At 39.2% G+C, this 19,347-nt stretch overlaps 1 protein-coding gene across 1 annotated transcript in view; it reads left to right on the plus strand.

Annotated features, from left to right (window-relative positions):
- Nucleotides 1-19,347, plus strand: part of CHSY3 (chondroitin sulfate synthase 3) — a 279,471-nt gene that overhangs the window by 204,881 nt on the left and 55,243 nt on the right. The gene's annotated exons all lie outside the window — the stretch shown is intronic.

A 19,347-nucleotide genomic window follows, 5' to 3' on the forward strand; every position in this document is an offset into this window, starting at 1 on the left:
AGGTCATCTTATTTTTGACTCCTAGACAAGAACATCAGAGCCTCCCATCGAATAGGTAGCAAAACTGAGGTTTAGAGAGGATAAATAATTTGCCCCAGCATCCTATTTAGAAAGTGAAATGTCCAGGAGTCCAGCTCCAGACTGTCTTGACTGCCAGACAGATGTAGTCTCCTCCATGCTTTCTTTCTGTGGCGTTCAACAGCTCCCAGATGATTTACACAAACATACCGTTTTGCGGCCATGACTGCAGGAGCAAGAGTCAAATGCTTGAGCAAAACAGAACTGTGCTTAACACCCTAGCCATTACTCTGTGCGGTCGATGCATTACGTGGGTATGTAGTGTGTGAATGCCTTTGAGGAGCCTCAGACCTCATCGACAAGCTCCCTCATACCCACTCATACGCCCTCTCCTGCCTGGAGCAGCACTGGCTCCTGAATTTCCATCTTTCTTCCAGGCTTCTGTTTGGCACAGTCAACCTGATACTCCCAACAGAAGGAATTCTCTTTCCCCAGTGGACGTTCATTGCTTGTATTCTTGACTCATCACCTACGACATTTCCTCCATTAGAAACCACCACTCTGCCCCTTCCTGTCCCCACCTGCCCATTTGTGTGGAGAGTCTTTCAGCCTTTGCTCCTTGGTGACCTTGACCTCGTCCAGGGTCTCATTCCCTCTTGCCTAGATAATTCTAGGGACTTCCCTCACATATCTCTTATGTTTATTTTCTTACATTGCTACCAGAGTCATCGTCCTGAAAAGCAAACCTGATCTAGCACAATTTGGTGTGTCCCTATGTGTTCTCTGTTGACTTTAGATAACATACAGTCTTCCCAGAATATTTACAACCCACTCCTTGGGGGCTGAGCGGGGGAGGTAATATCAATCTCTCTTGAAAGAGGAACAGAGAGAGAGGAGGGAAGGGAGGGAGGGAGGAAGAGAAAACGTCTGTCTCAGGGACCCACTGTACAGCACTGTTGTCTGCACAGGTCAACCTGACTGCTCGGCTCTGGCCTGCATGCTGCTTTCTGCTGCCCTGAGTCTAGGCACATGGATTAGACTGCCTGGAAGTAGAGACTTCTTGTTTTAATTTGCACAAAAACTCCTCCACTTGCCAAACCATGTGCTCACAGGGCTTCATCCATCTGGAGATCAGCACCTTTTAAAAATGTGCCCGGCAGGAGCGCCTGAGTAACTCAGTTGATTGAGCATCTGACTTCAGCTCAAATCATGAGCTCACAGTTCATGACTTTGAGCCCCACATTGGGCTCACTGCTGTCTGCACAGAGCCTGCTTCGAATCTTCTGTCCCCCTCTATCGCTGCCTCTCTCTCTCTCTCTCTCTCAAAAATAAATAAAACATCAAAAGAAAATGTGCCCAGCAGCTCTATTTGGATTGGGTGTGGCCCTGGCTGTTTCCTCTGAGAGACTTTGTACACTTCAGATGGAAGGCACTGTGTCTTCCTAGCACTTCCCTAATGCGAATATGAATCACCTGGGGTCTTGTTATAAAGTGCAGGTTCTGATAAGGTGGTTCTGGGTACTGATGCTACTGACCCACACTTTGAATAGCAGGTCCTAAACCCTAGTCATGTTTTTAGCATATAATAGGGGCTCCATAAAGAATTCTTGACTAGATGGGAAAATGGAAGGCAGGGAGGGAGAGAGGGATAGAGGGATGAAGCGTATTTCATACGTACCAGAGACCTAAAGTTCCATTTCTCTAATTTAGGGAAAAGATAAAATTACAGGGGAGAATTGTGAACTTTTTCCTTAGGTAAACTTTTTTTTTTTTTTTAACAATTTCAGGCCAGACCATAAATCCATTAGAGGAGTTCTCTCTGTTTTTGCTCAGAGCTCCCCTGTAGCCCTAATCATAAAGCTTCACCTCCACAGTAGCATAGACATAGATAGAGGGGGTACATCCCATTTTAACATAACTGCTGTAAATTATTTGTGTGTTGTGACATTTATGTAATTTTTGAGGAATTTAGGGCAGTAATCTTGTTGAATAGACTTGAAGCCATTCATTTTAGTGTTTAGTTGTTTTCCCTTAAGAAATAACAAAAAGTACATACTTTGTCATTGGTGATAGACAGGCAATATAAGCAAACACATTTTGTTTTGTTGAGCCACATACATCTCCCAATTGCTGATCTCATTTTGCAAATGGAGAGCTGGTGGCCGCTGAAAAGGGTGAGTCTGGGCATCATGGAGGCGGCAGCATACCTCAGTGCCTTTCGCTGCACGCGTCGTCCTCACAGCACGTATGTATTGAGTGCTTACTGAGTGTAAAGACCCCTCCCTGTACCCGAGGCAGTGTAAGTGAGTACCTTGTATTAGGTGACCCCGACCTCCTTTTCCTGTCTTCAAGTCAGTAATATGTGTGACTTGCCATGATATACATAATTACATGAAGGAATAAGTAATCAAATGAATGAAAACATGTATACATACATACATACATAAATGACACCCATCTGTGGTAACAGGAGATATAGACATTCATCAAATTATTGCTATTTTTGTTGCCCCCCCCCATCTTTGTAATTATTAGATCATATTTCTTCTTGGAGTTGAATTAGAACTTTTTTTAGATTTTCAGCTAAGATTTGGGCAAAGCAAAAGATTGGTCTCATCTGAGCGAAACTACTGCTTTGTGTGGCCTTTACTTAATGGTGAGTATCATTCCACACATGATGGCTTTCTGGAAAGAAAACAAAAAAGAAGTATACATCTTTCTGCAAGCCTGGGGCAAGTAACACAACGACAGCACTCAGCTTCCTAACCACACTGTCTTCCAGAGGGTATTTGTGTCGGTTTATAAAGAGAAACATTCAGACAGTTCCATAGTTGTAGATAGGCAACAGCCAGCCTTTGCTGTTAGGTTGAGAGTTGAGGTTGTTAGTTTTGCTTATGCTGCTTCCAAAATTGAATACTGTTTTCTGGAGAAACTGATAAATATTTTGGCGTACGTAAATATCTAATGATTAAAAAAAGGTGGTTGCCAGCCAGGAATAAGTTTATTAAAGCATACTGTGTGCTTCCCGTTCATGTCATTTATAAATGTTCTTTCATACCAACACATATTAAAAGCAGCATATAATGTGAGAAAATTACGCACATAAGAATTGCATTTCCAGTATCTATTTGCTCTCACTTCAGTGGTCAAGAGAGGTGATGTTGACTCACCGCATGACAGTATTTCTGTGATATTAGATGCTGCCCCACCTTTAGATTTTATGTACTTGGAACAAATATTCTGGCATCCATACTACTGGCCCTTTCTTGAATTGGTAGGTATGATCCCTACTCAATAAAGTGGAAAAAAAAGGTTAGTTTAAAAGTTTAATAGCACAGAGCCATCAATTAAAAACATTTCCATCAGATATTTATAAAATAAAAGATTAATTTTATAGGTTGCCACTGTGTTAAAAATGAAATTATAGTAATTTGAAAACATTTCTTTTGAGACTCAAAATAGGGAGACTGAGAAAAGGAGTAGGTTTTCAATTCACCATTTTCAATCTAATGAATATGCTGGGTTTTTTTTGAATGAGCTTATTAGAGCCCATTAGCTACTGTTCTTTCTGTCTTTTTCTCAAATTCTCAAGTGCCAGGACACGTAGACACAATCAGTGTCCAAAAAGAGTTTATAACAGTGTTAACAAAATTAATGTAAGGAATAAGGATATGCAGTTCTAAGAGCAAAGGAGGGAAAGCACAGAATGGATAGAATACTACAAGATTTTTAAAAGTCATGTGATAAAACAGAAGAGACAGAATTTGCTGGATGGCATGCAGTCCCCAGGATAAGTGCCCTGGTGTCAAGATAGTGTCTCAGAGGTCTGCTATTTTTGTTGTTCCCCCCCGTCTCTGTAATTATTAGACCATATTTCTTCTTGGAGTTGAGTTATAACTTTTTTTAGATCTTCAGCTAAGATTTGGGCAAAGAAAAAGATTGGTCTCAGAGGTCTGAAATAGCCTTTCTAAGCCAGCCTCAGTCTGTATAGTCCAACTTGTATCCCCTATTTTCCTGCTATGTTCTCTGCCCTTAAATTCGCTTCGTGGGAACACCCTACTGAGAATGAACCAACAGTAGTAATCCTTATAATCGTATCTGTAAAATGAGGAAGCGATGTTTGTGTCTTACAGATGTATCCATGCTTCAATTTGCTGGGAAGTTATTTCAATAAGAATACCAAAAACATTCCTGTTGAACTCTATAATCTTTAAAAATGCAGCTTTTTAAATTTGACTCTAAGTGTGATTTCTCTTTCCTTATTCTTCAGGCCTCTCTCTCACATTTTGCTGTCAGTGTCGGTAAAAATTCTAGCAGAGAAAATGCTTGTTAAAAAATAAATGGATTCAATAGCAGCCATGACGCATTTTTCTTCTTTTTCACTTTATCCCTGGAGAACAAAAGAGTAAGGGTTAGAAATGGAATGCTGAGCTATAAATAATAAAATTTCAATATAGAGAAGGTGATGAACTCCAAGTAAATATCTAATTTAAGATAAGAATAAGGGGGGAAGGGGCAAAATTTAGCCTCTTGATCTCCAGTCTGGTCTCAAAGCTGTACACAAGTGTGATGGTCACTTGGAAACAGGTCTGTTTGCCTTGGAATCTGTTGGATTGATGGTGGCAGGACCAAAAGCAAAGCGATAAGTGATCCCAGAGAGCTGCTTTTGTGAGGGTGTGCTGCTGTCTAAGGTCCCCTTGGATAGCAAGCCTGAATTTTATATTTTGTGAATCTGCCTCTTATCATTGTGCAAACTGATCCCATGAATGTCATCCCTCCCACTCTATAGCTGATAAAAATGAGAACAGTTAATTAGAGCTTTTAAGCTGACAGTAGCCTCTCAGCTTTGAAGATGCCTCCCTCACACACACTATTTTTTAAATATATATAAAAATGATATTGATCATTAGGATAACTTGGGTTTAGCTTTTGCAATTCCTTTTTTATATACTTATTTTCTCATTGTTCTTTGTCGAATGCTATTCTATTTAATAATCACATTTTGAAGTTGCATGAAAATTGATTTCATGTCTGCCTCCGGTATGGCTTTCTTATCAATACAGCATCCCTAACACATTGCAGGTACTTGATAAGTATATGTGTATTGATTTTCTGCTGAATGCCCTCTGTTGGGCTCATTAAGGTCACCTGAGGAAGAAAGACCAATGATTATTGGCTATATAGATTGAGTAGAAAATGTTGGGTATTAGGTTGTAGCATTAGATAATCTTGCTGTTGTGCTTCCAAATTCTTATGCAATTTGTTGAGCTTGTGTTTATACTCATTAAGACACTAACTCTGAATCAATGAGGACATAACTATGCTTGTGGTATTAAGCAGAATGTCCTAGTAAGAATGGTGCCCGTGTGTCTTTTCTTTCCTGTAATTATAAGATTGGCTTATAATTTAGTTAGGAGAGAGCAAGAGCTCGACCCTGCTCTGTCTGCAAATGGAAAAATGCACACTGATCTTAGGATTTTGCGTTTTTGTTCTGGTAGGCTAAAACTTGAATGGTTAGATCATTCATATTTCATTCCTTGACGTTTGTTTGTTTGTTTGTTTGGTCATAAAATCCAATAGTAGTAAGACCACATAATAGATCATACAAACCAGGACACTTGGCTAATAAAAGGGACACTTTTGTAATTATGTAAGAATGAAAAGTACAATTGGGCACTGTAAAGTCACCTTGTGATTGTTGGGTTTTTCCCCCCCTTTAAGCTGTTATTTCACTTGTGAGGCACCCCTGATCTGACGTCAACAGATGCCAGAAAGGGCCTTGGTGTGGTTTGGTTGCTCCTGGCTGTGTGGCTCTCCTAAAGCTTTCTGGCTTTGCATCAAGTGGAACATCTTTCAAAGAGATACAAAAGATGTCAGCATCTTCCAGTGAAGGCTGTACTTATTTTTCTTTGATACATATATGGGCACTATCAGGAAATCTAATCCTAATCAAGCAGCAACTTTGTTTTCCAAGTATATATTATCAATATACCACCATGGACAAAAATGCTGTAGCATGAATAAGTGTAACTGATTTCACATTTTTCTCTTGAACCAAATCATCATGGGCTTAATGAAATTGCTAAATTTCAATCTGTGGTAATTATACCAATCATATTAATATTTCCAAAGTAAGCTTCTATTTCATGCCACACACTGTGCTCGACACTTTCCTACATTATCTCTAATCATTAAAACACCCCCACAAGCTACGTGTTATATCCCCATGTGAAATCGGAAGGAAAAAGAAGAGAGAGAAATTAAGAAATTTGCCTAGTCAGGTAAACTGTAGATTGTGGGTTGTATCCTAGATCTATCTAACTATAAGCCCATGTTCTTCTCCTAAACCCTGATGTCTCTTTAATTAATAATCACCATCAACTCTCTAAAACATAATTACATTTTACCTTGAACTATCTGACCACAGCCATTTTCTATACTTTTGTGAATAAAGTATTTTATTCTAATGTTACTTATATCACTGTTAAGCAATAAATTAAGAAAATAGTCACAAAATTAACAAGTTCTCAGGTTAGGTAAGTAAGGACTTGTTAACACAGTGTTAGCTGCTTAAGGGTTAACCTGTTTCTTGTGATTTTTCTCCATGAAGATGAACTAACAAGGTTTTGTTCTAGTCTAAAGATTATCTCAGAGCGTGGGATGCTTTATTATGATTTTACATTATTGGTGCTCTCAATTCTATAAATATATGCTTTAAAATATAGCAGTGAGGTGCAATTCTAGCACCTTATCAACCAAGAAAGGAAGCATGTACCTAAATTATTACCACCACACTGACAATTTGCAGCTTCACATTATTCACAGAGTTTGAAAGAAATATATCCCAACTTCATCCTTAATGGAGCACTTAATACCGAAAGTAATGTTTTTAGCTTGTTCCAAGGAAATGTTTCCAGTTCTAACAATGAACACATTCTGAGGAATGAAAACACCAAAATCCCACAAAGTAAAAAAAAAAAAAAAAAAAAAGAAGGAAAGAAAGAAAGAAAATAATGCCAGTCTCTTTTAAAAATTCTGCTCTCAGAGTTTACCAAGATTGAAAGATTCTCCCTAACCGCCTTTCTCATTGAAGGAAAGGATGTGTGCATTGATGAAACTGAGATTTTTTTTTTTCCTTTTTTCAACATCTCTGCCTAGATAATCCTCAAGCAGAGTTATGGCTACTCTAACTGGCCACTACTCTAGGGAAATGTGCATAGGCACACGTTTATCTGCTCTGTTCTCTTCTAGTGATACACATCTTAGCTGGCCAGATATAGAAAGTCAGTCCCGTGTGTCAAGTTCCCTCAAGATTATCAGTGCTGATTATGTGGAAGGTCTGCAGTGCTTATTGTCTTATTCTCTACTGTTTAATATGCCTAAAGTATAACACTGACAAAAGATATCATCAGCTTAGCTCAGATCTTCCCTGGACTGAAAGGCCATGTCATATGGGTTGAATCATTGTCTGACCAACTTGAAACGTGGCATCTCTCTAAAAGAATGGGTTAAACAAGGACTTCTAAGCTCTCTATTCATAGTGTGCTACCCGTAGCATATAGTTACATGTCCCTAAGGTTTTAGGTGAGCAAAGGAACCACTTGGCTTTGTCAGGCCTTCTCCTTGTTTACAGAACACAAATTAATTTATAACACACAAGAGTTTCATTATCTCGTTTATCTTTCCAAGTCACAAAATGGAATGATAACCTTCCCATGCGTGGTTGTATATGTGCTATTTACAAAACTAAGAAAATCTTGAGGCCTCTAGCCTCCTATAGAGATACAATGATGCAGGTACACAAAGAAGTTTAGAAAAATAAATATTAAAATAATTAATTTTGAGTTTCGTCATAAAACCTGTTATAATGGCAAGAACAATGGGCGATCTGCCACATGCTAACTGTGTGCCTGTAGAAAAAGCTGTAGCATCTGAGGCTCATTTCTCTTATAAGTAAAGAGCCAACGATGCCAGATTTCTCAGAGTGACCATGACTACACAATGAAAGAAAGCACATTACAGTCCTTAAGAAGTTATACCATACTATATACATATAAACTGATATTATTAAAAATATTTCATTTGACATACTTTTCCTAAATCTTAAGTGAAACCAAATTGGCTTTGGATGCGGAAAATACCATCACAATGATTTCTTTTAGAAGATCGGAAGCAGGCTCCACGATGACAGAAGAGAGCCTGACGCAGGGCTCAAACCCAGAAACTGCGAGTTTATGACCTTAGCCGAAGTCAGACACTTACCCGACTAAGCCAACCAGGCAGTCCATCCTCACAATGATTTTTAAAAACCAATTAATTTCACAAATTCCTACACCAAAAGGATTTTATGAGAAACTAGAAATAGAGGAAATTAATTTTCTTAACTATAATATAACTTTTTAAAATGTTTATTCTATTAGGAAATCAGGGTTTATAAACCAATGGTATAAATACATATTTTCATTTGAATGACTGACTTGTTTTAATTTCATACTGTCTCTCTCTCTCTCTCTCTCTCTCTCTCTCTATATATATATATATATCCCTCCTTAAGTTTACTTCCTCTTTCTTTTTCTTTTTCTTTCTTCCCATCTGTCATTTATTCTTTTTTTCTTCTTTCTCTCCTTCCTCCCTCCTTCTTTCTTCCTTTTTTCTGTCTTCCTTTGTTCTTTCTTTTCCCTTCCCTCCTCCTTCTTTTCCTTTTCTTTCTCTCCCATCACCTCTCATTTTGCTTTCTCGACATCAGGCCCAAATGCCATTAGGGCAGAATGACTTGTGCTAGCCCACGACCAGGAGGTTACATACCTGACCAATCTTCCCCTGGTCATCTTGCTTTTATAGTTGTGACAGGACTTTCCCAGTTAATGCATCTCTGATTTCCCAATTCTTCTGAACCCTCTCTCCCAGAATTCCATACCATGTAACTATTTTGAAACCTATATTCTTAAATCTGCGTGTACCTGAAATTCTGCTCTACTCTTCCCTCCCTAGCTCTCGCAATCCCTGGGATTCTAACAATCACTTTTTCTTCGGCTTGTCGTTATTTCACTAACTCATTTCTCCCCAGCAGCCAGTGTTAGGGTTACAAGAGCCCATCTTCCAGTCACATCTCCTCCTTGGGACACTAAGACTCCTCCTAGTCTTTGAGAGAGACTGACAGAAGATGACCCAATTATTGACATTCACTCCAGCACACTTCCTGACCACCACCCCCTCCCCCCGCTTGGTTCACGACGTCAGGAGTGCCTGTGCTTTCCTCCAATCCACCCAGGCAATTGGAACTTATCCCTGTGATGATTGTAATTCTCTCCCTTTCTCTGTGTTCACACGCATGTTTCCCAATCCCTTTATTCCTTCATGACCACAAACATTCACACAAGTGTTTGTTTTCTTTTAAGAGGTACTTCTCTGACCCATTTCTAGCAGAGGTTGTTTCTAAGAAGTAACGTGTCATCTTGTATTCTGTTTCCTGCTGCCCCTATGGCAGTCTCCCAGACATGTTCTCTTGTCGTGATTCTCCATACTCTGTAATTCCTCACTGCTCCCTGAAGGTTTTTCAGAGCTTATTCTTCACCCTTCATCCTTTTTCATCTCCACACATCTCGCTAAGTGATACCATTTACTCTCACTGCTTGTAAAGCCCACTGCCTGCTCATCACCTACTCAAACATCCTAAGGCAGGGCCACCCACAGTTAAGATTATGCTCTGGAATATTCCCCCAAATTCATTTCCTCACTGTCTTCTCCACCTTAGGAAATCATTGAATGGGTCAAGCTGAAAACTCCAGAATGTTCTTGGATTCCTCCCTTTCTCTCACTAGCATCCCTAACATATCCTCATTTGGTGCGCTTTTCTGTCTCCACACCACCATTCCCCACACCACAGTGGGCTTTACTAGGAACATGAGCGAAAGCCTTGTACCTAAGCTCAGCTGTCTCCACTCAGCTCCCCACACAGCAACCAAAAAGCACCTCTACAGTTATAAATCAGATCATGCCATTTGCCTATTTAAAACCCAGGAATGTTTATATTGCTACTTAAAATAAAAAACAAGTATCTTGGCGCCTGTGTGGCTCAGTCAGTTAAGTGCCCGACTTCGGCTCAAGTCTTGATCTCACAGTCTGTGAGTTCAAGCCCCATCTTGGGCTCTTTGCTGTCAGTGCAGAGCCCACTTTGGACCCTCTGTCTTCCTCTCTCTCTGCCCCTCCTCTGCTCTCTCTCTCTCAAAAATAAATAAACATTAAAAAACAACAAGTCTCTTTTTGAAGCCCAAGATAATAATGAATATTTAAATGTATCTTTTTACTTAACTACAAACACCCCATGAGGGAAGAACCATTAATAACCTAATTGAATAGAGAAGAAACTGAGGCACAGAGAAGATCGGAAACTGTCCAACATGACTAATAATAATGGGTGAATCCATGATGAAAACCCAGGCAGCTGCCTCCAGAGTCTCTATCATGAGTGCAGGTTTGCTGCTCAAAAGCACTGCACAGGTGGCCATTGTTTACCCATTCAGCCTGACTATATCCACTAGACCATAACCTCCACAAGGAGGAAGATGTTAATCAACTTGATTAATTGCTATGTTCCCATATGTGGAACAATGTGTGTACTGGCAGGCAAGCTCTACCCGCCCGTGAACTTTGTCCATGCTGGTCCCTCTACCTGCAAACAATTCTTTTTTTTTTTTAATTTCTTTGATGTTTATTCATTTTTGAGAGAGAGACACACACACAGAGCATGAGGGGGAAGGGGCAGAGAGAGAGGGAGACACAGAATCTAAAGCAGGCTCCAGGTTCAGCACAGAGCCTGATGCGGGGCTCAAACCTATAGATTGCAAGATCATGACCTGAGCCAAAGTCGGACGCTTAATCGACTGAGCCACCCAGGCACCCCTCTGGACACAGTTCTTAACCATACCATATAGAAACATCCTCCTTGTATGTAAGATGCTATCTAAACTAATTCCTATTCTCAAATCCCACAAAAAGGCCCCCACTGACCACCCTACGTATACTAAGTTGTATCTGACCATTCTTACCTCATAATTCAACTAATTTCCTTCATTCTGTGTATCCAAATTTAAACCTATTATTAACCAATTTATTATTTTCCTTTTTTATATATTTTTTATTTTTTTATTTATTTTTTAATGTTTATTTTTGGCAGAGAGAGAGAGAGAGAAAGAGACAGAGCATGAGTGGGGGAGGGGCAGAGAGAGAGGGAGACACAGAATCCAAAGCAGGCTCCAGGCTCTGAGCCGTCAGCACAGAGCCCAACACGGGGCTCGAACTCACAAACCGTGAGATCATGACCTGAGCCGAAGTCAGACGCTTAACTGCCTGAGCCACCCAGGTGCCCCTTATTCTTTTCCTTTTTCACTTACCTGGTAGAATGTCAACTCCACAAGAGCATAGACATTTTTACTATTGTAAATCTAGTGTCCCCCATAGCAGACATTTAAGAAATATTTGGTGAATGAACCTACTTTCCATTTTCAACTTTCAGCTCTCGTTACCCTCAGAGATCTCAAACAAGCATAGTTATTCCTGATACCTTCATAAATGCCAAAGATGTTAAGTCATTTATTATGAGGCCCAGAAACTCACCTAGGAACTAGAGATACCACGATGAGAAGTTTAAACATGGTCTTGAACTTCAGAGAGCTCACAGTCCACAAAGGGGAAACATTAAAAATAACGTACCACCAAATAATAATAATATAAGATGATAAGTTATTACAGAATAACCCATGTTGTTGGTATCTTAAGCCACAGTGCCAAAATCCAAGTTGATATATGACCTTTCTGACAGACCTGCAATGTATATACATAATATATGTAGTGTAATATCCTAGGTAGATACTTCAGAAAGGGAGCCATGTTGGATCTAAACTACAGTCTGCCCTAAATCTTTCAACAAGAAGATGCTCTTTGCTTTGATTTTGACCTTCCTCAGAGGACAAATAGCAATTTGCTTTGCACATGATATTGCTTGGTGATTCCTGCTGATGTGAGCTCTTTCTCAAGCTCTGGCTTCTGCCTCAACAGAAATGACTCCACAATGAGTAGACCTTTCTAGAAGGCATGGTTTCTCTCATGTCTGTTGTTCCCCTGCCTTGTTCTTTTTCTCTACTCTTTCTTGTAACACTGTATCTAATTCTACTCTATTCATACATTTATTTGTCCCTAACTCCCCAGAGATCCAATTTCACCCTCTGTCTATAGCATCTCATGCCCCCACTGTAATGAACGTAGCTTTACCCTTTTTTGTTGGATTCCTCAATAATCTGTCTTAAAAATGGAGGGGAGGTGGGGGGAGGGATGAGCTAAATGGGTGATGGGCATTGAGGAGGGCACTTATTGGGATGAGCACTGGGTGTTATATGGAAGTGGTGAATCACTGGGTTCTACTCCTGAGATCAGTACTACACTGTCTGTTAACTAATTTGAATTTAAATACTTTTTTAAAAAAATTGAGCACCAAATCTATATTGAGAGATGGCTGCAGCTATGAGCCACATAAGATCCTTCCCAGCAACTATTGCCATGTCCTGTCTACCTCTAGTCTCCATCAAATGCTTCCACATGGGTGTGTGTGTGCATGTGTTTATGAAGATACATATGTATCTCCCCACAGATATATCAAAATGGCCAACATAGTAAGTAAGATGTACAGTGGACTTCTGTCCACAATGAGAAATTAAACATGAAGGAGAATAATAATTATTATTATAGTAACTAAGGCATTGTTCTAGTTATTTATACTGAAGAGAATGAGTAGGAAATTAAATCAAAATACAACAAAACAAATAGTGGGGGGCCTGGGTGGCTCAGTCAGTTAAGTGTCCAACTTCTGCTCAGGTCATGATCTCATAGTTTGTGAGTTCGAGCCCTGCTTCAGGCCCTGCTTCAGATTTTCTGTCTCCTTCTCTCTCTCTGCCCCTTGCCCACGCACACTGTCTCTCTCTCTCAAAAATAAATAAACATTAAAAAAATTAAAAACAACCAAAAACCTTGTTAGTCAAAGTTTTCATCATTCTGACATAATGGAGCAGCGTAGGTTCATAAATATCACCAAAGGGCTTTTAAAATAGTATTTATAGCTACTGATCGTTTCTTTAGAAATAGAATAAATAAATTGATGAGGGAACAATAATATTGTCAAACTGCTTAAAAGACTGGGACCTCCTCCTTCCCCACCTGCGAAGTAAATTAAATATTTAATATGTACATTCTTAGAGAAAATGAATAGGCTTAAGGTAGCAAGAGTTGAGTTGGTTCATACAAATAGCCAATGCTTCTAAACTGGAGGCAATTTTACCTCCCACCCCAGGAGACATTTTCCAGTAAGACATTTACAATTGTTACAATGGGATAGGTGCATCTGGTCAGTAAAAACCAGAATGCTGCCAAGCATCCTATAGTGCAGGGTGCCCTCCTTTGCATGTGCGTGCGCGCGTGAGCGTGCGCACACACACACACACACACACACACACACACACACACATATAAAATCATTTTCTAGCCCACAAAGCCGATATTACCAAATTTGGAAAACCCTGAGATAGCCTAACACAGGCCACAAAATCAGACTTCTATAGTCTTTCCCCAAAAACATCATAAACATTATAGTTAATATTTCCTAAGCCCCTTTACTAGGTATAATTCATTCAGAAGATCTTTATTAGAAATTACGGTGGGAGTATAAACTGTGCCCCTTATTGACTCTTTCAATAATATAGGACATGTTGGAGAGAGGTGCTATTAGCACTGAGTCCTGGGATTTTTACTTAAAACGTTTTATAGTCATTTGCCAATTTACCAAAAGTTCCTCTTGGTAGATATAAGAAGGACTTGTAGTCTCAGCACTATGACAAGGGCGAGAGTCAGAAAGTTTTAATAATTTTACTTCCATTAAACTCTCAATCGTCTGTGAGATAATTGTGCAGATGACTTGTATAATTTTTCTCCTCTCAGTCAGTCTTGGAATTGACCCTTTGCTGTGCATAGACATGCGTGATTGTTGGGTGGCCTAGGGTGTCATCTGGGACACCTAATTTATACTTTCGGCTGTCGGAAATGTGGAATTAATGGAATATTATGATTTTCACTACATTTCAAAAGAGTGCGTTTTCGGAAGAGGTTAAACATAAAGATAAGTTTATAATGTAAGAAGACAGTCAAAATGTCTCTGATAATGGGCTACCAACCTAAGGGAGAGAAGCAGTGGACAAAGCTGGTTTTGGTTTGCTCCAAAATCTACACTCCCTTTATTCTGATTGCCTGCTTTCCACCTGATGGAAAGCTCTCCACCATAAAGGTAGTCACCATCTGTCACCATAAACATTATTAAAATACTATTGACTTTATTCCCTATGCTGTACTTTTTGTCTCCATGATTTAATTTATTTTATAACTGGAAGTTTGTGCATCTTAATCCCACTAATCTTTTAAACAACTCAGTGAGATATGTTCCCTTGTTTCTGAAGAGGGCAATGGGGCTTAGAGAAGCTGTATTGCTTTCCTGGGGTCACAGAGCTTATAAGGGGATGATTTGGATTTAAGTCCAGGTTTGTCTGGTTGCATGCGCAGTCTCTGGTCCTAATCTCCAAGTTATTGCTATACTAGCATGCATGGTGATTTCTTTTAATATTTGAACAATTTAATTTGTTTTGTTTTTTGCTTCCATTGGTAAATTCATAAGTTTTATGATAATTTTAGAAGGGGAACCTTAGAAATTGAAATATATAATGTAAAATTTTGGTAAGGCACACAAAGATTTAGGATTATTACTTTGACATTGGCAGGTAACAGTCAAGAACATATAGCATTTTTCTGAATCCTGTTGATATTCACCAATTGTAAACTACAATTATGAGGTTATGTAACATTCTACTTACATATGTTAAAGACATTACCTTTCTTGAAGAGGGCCTTCATCTGCTGAGGAGAAACTTAGCTGGGTTTAGAAGGTTGTTCCTGGGGTGCCTGGATGGCTGAGTCAGTTGAGTGGCTGACTCTTGATTTTGCCTCAGGTCATGATCCTAGGGTTATTCGATAGAGCCCTGCGCTGGGCTCCACACTGAGCATGGAGCCCCCTTGGGATTCTCTCTCTCTCTCTCTCTCTCTCTCTCTCTCTCTCTCTCTCTCTCTCTCCCTCCCTCTCTCTCTCCCTCTGCCCCCTCCCTCTGTTTGTGCTCTCTCTCTCTCTTTCTAAAATTAAATTAAAAATTTTTTAATGCTGTTCCTAAAAATCATTATGTCATCTTAAAATCACAAATTACTATTAAAACCACTATAATGATTTATTTAAGATATCTGATTTAAGGTTTTAGCTAAAAGAACAAACAAACAGTAATTCCAATTTTGCTTGCAACATTTACCTACCCACAAAATATCACATACATCATTGTTTTAATGGTAAGGATAACTTTAGCACAGACTTTCCTTAAAACAGTGTGAATGATTAAATTGCAGTCATCTCTGGTTTTATTTACTTAAGGGTTCATTCACATTTTGTGGGGTTTTTCCTTTGAGTATTATGTGACATAAAATTCACATATGTGACTAAAAATTCACAAACTACAAAAGGTAAATAATGAAAAGAATGTTTCTCTGTAACACCAGACTCTTTTTTTAAAATTTTTTAAAATATTTTTATTTATTTTTGAGACAGAGAGAGACAGAGCATGAACAGGGGTGGGGCAGAGAGAGAGGGAGACACAGAATCTGAAGTAGGCTCCAGGCTCTGAGCTGTCAGCACAGAGCCTGATGCGGGACTCGAACTCACAGACTATGAGACCATTACCTGAGCTGAAGTTGGACGCTCAACCGACTGAGGCACCCAGGCACCCCTGTAACACCAGACTCTTAAAGCCCATTCTCCAGAGTCAATCTTACCTTTCCAAAAAAAATTATTTGCATATAGACATAAATAGGCATAGATATAGATACACACATTCACATTTATATACATACCCATACACATACTTGTGTGTGTGTGGTCTCTTCTTTCTGGCTGTAAAGGTGAAGATATTATATGAAAGTGTTATATAAATAGTTTTGTTTACGTTCACTCCATAGTATTTCTTAAAACTTAAATTTCTCTTAAAACCTACTCCACACTAACAAATTTACATTATTCCTTTTAAAGACTACAAAATGAATTGGTTTAGAGATGTTGATATTTGTCTTTGGAAAATCAGGGTATGAAGCATTTTAACTGTCTGAAGTAAACGTTTGATTCTTTTTTTCATAGATTTTCATTTGTTCAGCATTGGAGCTCATGACAGTCATATCCTTTCATGACTTTTTATGCTTTCAGATTCAATTATGTTTGTTGTTTGTTACCATCGTTTTTCTCCACCTCGTTGTATCACAATGAATTGGTTTCCCTTCATGTCAAAACTGTCACTGAAAAACTGTTCAGAAGGCTCTCAGGCTTTTCAGCTAGTACTGAACTCATTACTCATTTCTCTGGAAATAAGGTAGCACTTCTCAAGAGGGACCATGTCTTGATCATATATCTCTCCATAAAGGCAAAAGAGATAGAAAATTATCTTGCTACCCTCATTAATCTTTGACTTAGAGGAAATTTTTAAAAATTCAATTGTTTATATAAACAATTGTTTATATGAACAATTGGTTATATAATTGTTTAGAGACTATCTAAGACCAATATAGCAAAATTAAGACCATTAAGTATTTTTTGTTCTTCCAAACACTTATTGAAGGTTTTCCATTACCTAGGTATTATGCCATGTGTTCAGGATTCGCTAAGAAAATTTCCAGACCCTTACATTTAGTAAAAGTTAATGAAGGAGATAAACAAGTGGGTAAAAATAATCGGCCATGGTATTATATAAACAGGGTTTGCATTGGTACTGTGGGAATCAGAAGACTATCTCATGTAGCCATGTAGGGGTCAGTGGAAGGCTTCACTGAGAAAGCAATGCTTGATTTGAATCTTAATGATTGAGGAGATTAAGCCACAGAGAGAAGGATTGAGGAGGGGTGGTGCCAGAGGTAGAGAAGTGGGTAAGGGTCCAGGCACAAGGAATAAACTCAATCCAAGGCAAGAAGCAGCATAATATATTTGGGAGAACGTAAGTAGTTTTGTGTAACTGGAATGCATTGCGTGTGCAATGGCTACAGAGAAATCCCAGGACGGTCATGGAGCCTCCTGCCAAGGAGCTCTGAGCAACTGAAAACTGGAAGCAGGGAGCAGTACCAATGGATTTTAACTCTGGCAGCTGTGTGGCAGATGGAGTGGAGAAAGAGGAGACTGGGCCATTTCAGAAGCTACTGAAATAGTCCAGGCAAGAGCTGATGAGACACAGACCAAAGTACTGGCAGGGATGATGGAAAAAAAAATAGTTTGAGATTTATCTAGAAATTAAACAGACAGGGCTTAATTCACTCCTGAGTCATTCAACAAGAAAGTACTCACGACCTACTGACTGGTAAGCTCTGCCTCAAATCCTGAGGATCCATGGAGCGTATGAAGAAAACAGACAAAATGGGAGCAATGATATTCTCCGCCCTGCGTTGGGAGTTTATACTTGGTGCAATGAGGACCAAGGGAGAGAGTGATCACTTCTATCTGTGAACTGCTAGTCTCAGGCTAGAGCCGTGCATGTGAATGGCATGGAAAGGAGTCAGTGAACAGATCCCAGAGGCCTCACATGCCTCATAAGAGTTTGGAGTTTGTCCACTAAGCAAGGAAAGCAGTTGGCAGGTTTTATTTTGTTTTTTGGGGGGTTTTGGGGGGTTTTTTGTTTGTTTTGGGTTTGACTGGTTTTTGTTTTTTGTTTTGCCTGTTTTTGTTTTGCTTTAATGTTTATTTTTGAGAGAGGGGGGCAGAGACAGAGAGAAAGGGAGACAGAGGACCTGAACAAAGCAGGCTCCACGCTGACAGCAGAAAGCCTGATGCCGGGCTTGATCTCATGAACTGTGAGTTCATGACCTGAGCTGAAGTCGGATGCTTAACCGAATGAGCCATCCAGGGGGCCCAGCAGTTGGCAGGTTTTAAGCCAGATATGCCTTTTTTGAAAGTTTACCATGAAAATCATATGAAAAACAGCTTGGAGGTGGGACAAGAACTCAGGCGGGGCAACAGTAAAAAGGCCAGTTGAATAATTTAGGGGAGGTGACAATGCTAAACTCATAGTCAGAAGACAGGGAGGACACAAATAAGGCTGGTATTATGAGTTAGAATCAGTAATACTCAGTTATAAATTAGATGGGTGAGTGGAACAAAAAAGTTAAGGATGACTCCTAAATTCTGGAATGGCCAACTGGGCCAGTAAGTACAGGAGCATCACCAGATGGGTTGCATTAGTGGGAAAGATGATATGTTAGGTTTGTGTTCTGTTGGGTTTTGGGAACCTGTGGAAATATCAAGCAGAGAAGTCCAGTTGGTGGCTGAATCTATGAAGATAAATCAGAATGTGCAGGAAGAGAGTGCTAATGGAGCCCCAAAGAAGTTGATGAACAAACTTCTGAAAAACCCTTTGAGTGGTGGGTAAGGCTATGTGACCTCCCCCTGTGACCCCTCCATGGCTTCAGTCTTACAGAACTTGTTGAGTTTTTCTAATAATCCAAAACTTCATTCCCCTTTAAGGCCATTAAACTAGAACTTTTTTTTTTTTCTACAGAAAATGGTCTGCTTGATGGCTTCTTCCTCAGAGAAGACATCTCTGAGCACCCTGTATTAGATTCTCCCCATTCACATCCCTGTTGTCTCTACTACATTACCCTTCTTTTACTTTCTTCATAGCACATAGCACTAGGATTCTGATTGATCACATGTTTGGTGTTGCATATCTGTCCTAAATCCCTCCATCTTGAAGCACATTGAAATAAGATTTTACCTATCATTTTTGCCACTGTACTTCCAGCCCCAGATTTGTGCCTAAGATGTATTAAGTGCTTGAGAAATATATGAACTATGAAAGAATGCCAAATTCCTTATGCCAGATGTGTTTTTATTTATATACATGGGTTGTATAATTGTTGGCTTTATTCCTGTTTTCAACTCAGTGTGCATTTCCAGAAAGATCTTGACAGTTTTTTTATGTTCATATGTCTTATATATGTTTTTATCTTAGCATGTATTACTACAGCACCTAACTTTAAACATTTTATACTTAGAGTTCATAGCGTAAGTGGAGATTTTCATTATCTTTAGATCTGAGACAGAATCTCATTATTTGTACACTGTAGCCACAAAATTTTTGACAGTTCTTTTCCAAAAGAAATTGGATTTTATTTGGAACAGCTTTTCTATTTTTATGTTATTTTATGCACCAAAATATACAC

This window comes from Panthera tigris, chromosome A1, assembly GCF_018350195.1.
Source record: "Panthera tigris isolate Pti1 chromosome A1, P.tigris_Pti1_mat1.1, whole genome shotgun sequence".
Lineage (NCBI taxonomy): Eukaryota > Metazoa > Chordata > Mammalia > Carnivora > Felidae > Panthera > Panthera tigris.